The sequence below is a fragment of the Perca flavescens genome, chromosome 9 (genome assembly GCF_004354835.1).
Source record: "Perca flavescens isolate YP-PL-M2 chromosome 9, PFLA_1.0, whole genome shotgun sequence".
In the NCBI taxonomy this organism is placed as follows: Eukaryota; Metazoa; Chordata; class Actinopteri; order Perciformes; family Percidae; genus Perca; species Perca flavescens.
In genome coordinates, this window is record NC_041339.1 from 38,040,181 (window position 1) to 38,047,680 (window position 7,500).

At 40.0% G+C, this 7,500-nt stretch overlaps 2 protein-coding genes across 2 annotated transcripts in view; both read left to right on the forward strand.

The window, feature by feature from the left end:
* zbtb37 (zinc finger and BTB domain containing 37) overlaps nt 1-32 on the forward strand; it is a 16,140-nt gene extending 16,108 nt beyond the window's left edge. Inside the window, exon 7 of the mRNA XM_028587578.1 lies at nt 1-32. This exon is cut by the window's left edge and continues 997 nt beyond it. The gene's annotated coding sequence lies outside the window, so the exon portion shown is untranslated.
* Nucleotides 1-7,500, forward strand: part of LOC114561491 (ephrin-A2) — a 366,950-nt gene that overhangs the window by 56,098 nt on the left and 303,352 nt on the right. The gene's annotated exons all lie outside the window — the stretch shown is intronic.

Consider the following 7,500-nt stretch of genomic DNA (forward strand, 5'->3'; position numbering starts at 1 on the left):
TGATTTTTGGCGAGCCAGCCAGCCTTTTAAAAGAAAAAAAGCAAGATGAAAACGGAGGATAAACCAGCAGGACTTGCAACCCTGATGTTTGGTAGAAAACAACAACAAACAAACAAGGCAAGTTAATATATTGCCCGGTAAAGAAATCTGTTTGGCTGGCGAATTTTAACCAACTTGGCCAGTGAGTCAACAGATTAATTTTCCATTTAAATCACATAAAAAATGATACTAAAATATGATTTATCTTCCAGACATTTAACTGAAAACACAGTATTCTTTTTTTAATAAAAAGAAGAAATATAAAGACAGAATTTAACCCTTGAGTGGTCCTTCGGGTCTTGGTGACCCAAAGGACCACACAAGGGTTAATACAGCACCTTAGTGCTTGTTTGTACAGCATTTTGGTCAGCTTAAACTGTGTTTAAATGTGCTCTAGAAATAAACTTTACTTACTTACTTTACAAGAGACAGGATTTAGAGAGCAATTTTCAACAAAGTAAACAAAAGTACATAACCCTTGTTTTGTCCTTTGGGTCACTGGGACCCGAAGGACAACATAAGGGTTAAAAAAAATAAGACTCATCTTAAAGATGGCAATATGTACTGTATATGTTTGGTCACACTCCAACAACCACATGCACCTCAGCAGACTTTGTTAGATTTCTACTTTTACGGTTTGTCATTTTTTTTTCTGTTGGACGTTTTTGTTGCTTTTCTTGTTGGAGAATCTCTTCCATATTCCATAAGTTCTACAACTGGTATAGCAGCTTAAATACATCGCTGATCCAGTGGATCTGAAACGCAGTCGGGCCCTTATGAATCTGAAAGAATGGATACCCAGCCCTGAACAGGTTTTAGGTTCACGTGCAGCAATCAACAGTTTGCCAAACTCCTCAGTGCCACTTTCAACGTTTCAACAGTTTTAATGCTTCATATTTGCCTCGAGACAATCCGTAGCGGCTCGGTTTCTAATAATAATAATAATAATCCTGCGTGCTCTTTAAACGCCACTTGGGCTTTAAAAACATTTGGTTGCACAAAAAACTTCAGAGAGAAGAAAACGGCTTTACGGCTGATAAAGTTCAGTTCTGGTGTGATCGGAGTTTCTCATCTTTTGTGACGTTAAAACTAATTTCTTTCCTTTTTAAATATAATCTTAGTCCTTTATGTCTGCAACCAGGGTCCGAAATTAACTCTCGCCAGGCGCCAAATCTCCTGTTTGAGGGTTATCGGCCACATGGTGGGTAAATGTTTTTGCCAAAATAGTTGTTTTTCAGTCTGTATTTTGGGGAAGCTACTGCTAGTTTCTTCTGTTTCTCTGCTATCAGAGCGACAGGCAGGCAGACAGACAGACTGAACGCCAGCCCCTGTGTCACTTCTGTTTCCTGTTAGCTGGCGTTTAGCTTGGGCTAATAAATTAGGAAAGAATGTGGTGATTTTTGGCGAGCCAGCCAGCCTTTTAAAAGAAAAAAAGGATGAAAACAGAGGATAAACCAACAGGACTTGCAACCCCGATGTTTGGTAGAAAACAACAAACAACAAACAATGCAAGTTAATGTTTGGCCGGCAAATTTTAACCAACTCTGCCGGTGAGTCAACATGTTAATGTCTGACCCTGTCTGCAACTAACGTTTAGTTTCATTTAGGGGTGTTTTCATTAAGATACGATATAAAGTGTGCCACAATACAAGACTATCGTTAACGCTCATTTAACTCAATCAGTTCCATTTAAATCACAGAAAAAAGATACTTAAATATAGTTTTTCTTCCAGACATTTAACTGAAAACACTGTTCTTTTTTTAATAAAAAGAAGAAATATAAAGACGGAATTTCAAAAATAAGACTCATCTTAAAGATGGCAATATGTACTGTATATGTTTGTGGATCAGTGTTTCCCCAAAAGCCCAAGATGATGTCCTCAAATGTCTTGTTTTGTCCATGGGAGATTGCCTGTGTTCCCACATTTCCTTTTTTATAAATTTGCATCTGATTTTATCCCACTAACCGTAACCCTAAAAAATGCTGTGGGATGATAGGGCTTAAATTGAAGGATTGTAGGAACACAACACTTAATTTTGAAAATGTCCTAGAAATGTGGGAACATAGGGCCTAATTTTAAGAAAAATCTTAGAAAGGTGGGACCTGTCCCAGAGGAGAGAAGAAACTAGAAAATATTCACATTTAACAAGCTGACATCACACAAGTTTACCTGGAAAGAAGACCGAAGAATGTGGTGATTTTTGGCGAGCCAGCCAGGCTTTTAAAAGCAGCTGTAGTATAAATGTTGGTTATGATGCGTCTGAAAGGTGAAGAACTCTGATCACACCGTGCTGGATGAGTTAGGCGTTGAGATAAATTCTTCAGATTAACGTTTGACGATAATAATGAAACACAAATCAGTTTTTAAGGACTTGTGAGAAAGGACAACAACTCATTATGTAACAACTTTAAAATGGAAAACATTTTCACTTTATTGTGTAAAAGTCAGCCGTGTTTTATAAGTAAAGCCCTGAACGCAACACGTAATCATTTATAACATAACGTGGCGGCTCTTACACAATGCTGGCGCCGCACTTTTTTTTTACAAAAATGTAATAAAACATCCCATAGGCGTCATTTCCTTTCCAATGTTTTTGACGCTTTTTTAAGTTAATGTCGCGTTTTTCAATGTTTTTGGGCGCTTTTTCCGACATTTCTTTCCCTTTTTTGGATGTTTTTGCTCTTTTTTTGAAATACATGCATTACATTTATGCATTTATTGTTTAAATGCCTTTCAGAGCCAGTAGAGAAACCAACCTTTTCCATGTTGGTTGGTTATTATAATACATAATGCTCCACATTATTAAATTTTCGTAAAAACAACAAGTTCAACCCCAGCATGATGTAAGAACCGTTGCTGTATTACATACTGCGTTCAGCGTTTTATTACATAATGCCGTAAACATTTCTTATATTTTAAGGTTTGATTAGGATGCATAATGCGTTATTACATAATGCATTATTACATAATGAGTTATTACGTAATGAGTTATTACATAATGCGTTATTACGAGCCCGTTAGAACAGACTCTCAGCAGGAAAGCCTCAGATAAGCTACACCGCTCAGTTACCTCTCATCACTCCTCTCATCACTACGCCCCATACAGCAACACACCCCCCCAGGGGGCGCTCTGACACACTGCCCCCCCCAGGGGGCGCTCTGACACACTGCCCCCCCCAGGGGGCGCTCTGACACACTGCCCCCCCCAGGGGGCGCTCTGACACACTGCCCCCCCCAGGGGGCGCTCTGACACACTGCCCCCCCGCTACTCTCTCAGATATTTTTATAGACCAGAACATGTTTTATTGTTAGTTTTAGTTTTTCTGGGACACTTTTTTTCTCTCAGTAAGCGGTGCTCTAGCGTGGCTTTATTTTACGTTGATAAAGCCTCGTCAAACTGCAATCCACCTCTGGATCAAAACAAAACTTTCCTCTTATTGGTGAAATAAACATGTGACCCGACTCCACCCTCAAAGAATCAGAATCAAGAATCAATAAGAACCGGAATCAGAAGGAAGAATCAGGATTGGAATCAGAATCGTTAAAATCCAAACGATGACCGACCCTAAATATCACATAATGAGTTATTAAATAATGCGTTATTACATTGAGTTATTACATAATGCATTATTATATAATGAGTTATTATATAATGAGTTATTACATAATGAGTTATTACATAATGCGTTATTATATAATGAGTTATTACATAATGAGTTATTACATAATGCGTTATTATATAATGAGTTATTACATAATGAGTTATTACATAATGCATTATTACATAATGAGTTATTACATAATGAGTTATTACATAATGAGTTATTACATAATGAGTTATTACATAATGCATTATTACATAATGAGTTATTACATAATGAGTTATTACATAATGCGTTATTACGAGCCCGTTAGAACAGACTCTCAGCAGGAAAGCCTCAGATAAGCTACACCGCTCAGTTACCTCTCATCACTACGCAATACAGCAACGCACCCCAGGGGGCGCTCTGACACACTGCCCCCCCCAGGGGGCGCTCTGACACACTGCCCCCCCCAGGGGGCGCTCTGTCACACTGCCCCCCCCAGGGGGCGCTCTGACACACTGCCCCCCCGCTACTCTCTCAGATATTTTTATAGACCAGAACATGTTTTATTGTTAGTTTTAGTTTTTCTGGGACACTTTTTTTTTTTTTTTTGCTCTGACAATGTGTGAGAAGGACAACGGAAAGCTTTGTGTTCGAGGAGCCGATCGGAGCCGATCCGTTAGATCCGTTAGCCGCGGCGCCGGACGATAAGACTTAAGTCTGCCGGGACCGTCCCGGAGGACGCATCGCATCGCCCCCGGCAACCAAAGGAAAGACGGCGTTGGCCAAACAACTCGAGCACTTCTCAGACGGAGTCTCTGGATCAAAAGCAGAACTTTTTCTACAGACGATATAAAGAAACCACATATTATCAGACATATTTAAACTACTAAGCTGTTTGTTTTGCTTCTGAATGACGTTGGTGCGTAAGTCGGTAAGCTAGGAGTGGATTCAGTCGTCTGGCAGGCCGGTAGCACACGGAGCTACCGTTTCTACCGAGCTGTGGATCACTTTCTCAGATACGTTTTTTTATGCAAGTGAAGCCAGCGGCTCGGCTGGACTCCATGTTCCCGCCGGCGCCGCAACCTTCAGGCTCAACCAGGAACTATCAGGTAAACACAGACTCAGACCGGACCTTTACCTTCCTCTACGTAGCATCAACGCTAACGGCTAAACCTCAGAGCGAGCTATGTGCCGCTGAAACAAAACTCACACACACACACAGATAAACACACAGACATACACACACATATACACACATATACATACACACACACACACACACACAGATAAACACAGACAGACACACACACATATACATACACACACACACACACACCACACACACACATATATACACACACACACACACACACACACACAGATAAACACAGACAGACACACACACATATACATACACACACACACACAACCACACACACACACATATACATACACACACGCGCACACACACACACACAGATAAACACAGACAGACACACACAGCCACACCCACATATACAGACACACAGAGAAATACACACACACACGGAGACACACACAGAGACACACAGGGCAACGTGGAATACAAACCCAGGACAGAACATACTGCTTTCTGATTGGCTGCCAGGTAGTAGGTATTCATAAATCAAACATTACTGCTTCCAATAGTCTCCAAATAATATCAACGTAAATACAATAAGTATATATATATATATAAATAAAATATAATTTACAGAAAATATTTATTAAATCTACAAATGTTCTTCTCTTCAGAAACCTGTTTATAAAACTTGATAAGACGTGAAATATGCTAACGATAACTGCGTGTGTTGCTGCTAGTTTGCACACGATGATATTTAATATATATATATATATATATATCTATAGATCCAGAGTATTTTCTGGATGAATGTGTAAACCGTTCAGCCGTCGGACACTTTACTAGGAAACAAACACTTTTGAAACATTTTTCTAAAATAAATCCTTGGAGAGAAGTGGGTCGTACCGTAACGGACAAACTGTCCATCAGGATCAATCATACATAAAGAAGCATTTTAATAAACATGTTGCCCAGCTCTGACAGAAACACATCAGCACATCCTGCACCAAGAAACACACACAAGACACACAAACATTCATACACATTAAAGGGTAACTGCTGTTTCTTCACCCTGGACTCTCTGTCTCCATGTGTGTCTGAACCTGGTCCAGTATTAAACCAGAACCGGGCTGTAATGTAACCCTACAGGACTAATGTTCAGCAGCAGTTAGAGTCACTAAAAGTTCTGTTGTTGCTGCTGACAGACTCAGATTATTATTCTAAGTGTCTGACAACATTATGGGATGGATCCCTACAGAGATAGACCTTTTAGTTAAAGAGTAAGATCCTTTTAGTTTAACATGAAACAGCCCCGAAATCACCATCACCAAACTCCACCAGACTCCATGTAAATAATCAGGACTTTTATCATCATAAAATACCCTTCATTCAAAGTGGACAGAAACTAAATAAAACTACCAAAAGCCGTCTTGGTTCATCTTTCCACTGTTCCAACAATCACCACTCTGGTTTGGTTGAAATAAACTCTTAATTCACCCATTTACATGTGGAGATATGCTGGCTCTATACACGCTAAAAGTCCTGATTATTTACATGGAGTCTGGTGGAGTTTGGTGTTAGCAACTTCAGAGCTGTTTGTGGTTAAACAGAAAGGTCTCAAAGATGTTTTAAAGGTCTATCTCTGTAGGGATCCTTTCCATAGTGTTGTCAGACTCTCACACATGAACATTTGTTCTGCAGGGTTACGTTGCAGCCCGGTCGGTACTGGGCTGTTCCCATCAGTCAGACACAAAAACAGTTAAACAGGGTCCAGGTTGGAAAATACGCCAGTTACCCTTTAAGCAAGAAATTGTAACTTTGCTCAGCCGTGATATCTGAACGCAGTTTGTCATGTGACACAACGACAACTTCCTAAACCGGTCTGAAGCGACTGTAGCAACTTTTTTATTTTCAGCACATCATTTCAAGCCAGTTTAAGTCCAGAAAACGCTGCTTCCAAACACAGCCGGTCCGGTTCAGCCCACTCCGGTCCGGCTGGAGGAATCTACGAAGAAGGAAAAGTCGGATCAGAGTTGCTTCCCAAGATCCTGTTTTAAACTGAAGTTAGCGTGAACCAAAGAGTGTTCAACACTTCATATTTACAGTCTGACCTGTGATGTCTCTTTAAAGGGGAACCTTGGTATTATTTTATAACCTTTCAACATACATGTGTTTCTAAGTGATAACATTATGGGATGGATCCCTACAGAGATAGACCTTTTAGTTAAAGAGTAAGATCCTTTTAGTTTAACATGAAACAGCCCCGAAATCACCATCACCAAACTCCACCAGACTCCATGTAAATAATCAGGACTTTTAGCGTGTATAGAGCCAGCATATCTCCACATGTAAATGGGTGAATTAAGGGTTTATTTCAACCAAACCAGAGTGGTGATTGTTGGAACAGTGGAAAGATGAACCAAGATGGCTTTTGGTAGTTTTATTTAGTTTCTGTCCTCTTTGAATTAAGTGTGTTTTACATTGATAAAAGTCCTGATTATTTACATGGAGTCTGGTGGAGATATACTGGCTCTATACACGCTAAAAGTCCTGATTATTTACATGGAGTCTGGTGGAGATATGCTGGCTCTATACACACTAAAAGTCCTGATTATTTACATGGAGTCTGGTGGGTTTTAGTGGACTCTAGCAGCTGCTGAACATTAGTCCTGTAGGGTTACATTACAGCTCGGTTCTGGTTTAATACTGGACCAGTTTCCCAGATTGTTGTTCTCATCAGACACACAAACATGGAGACATAAGAGTCCAAGGG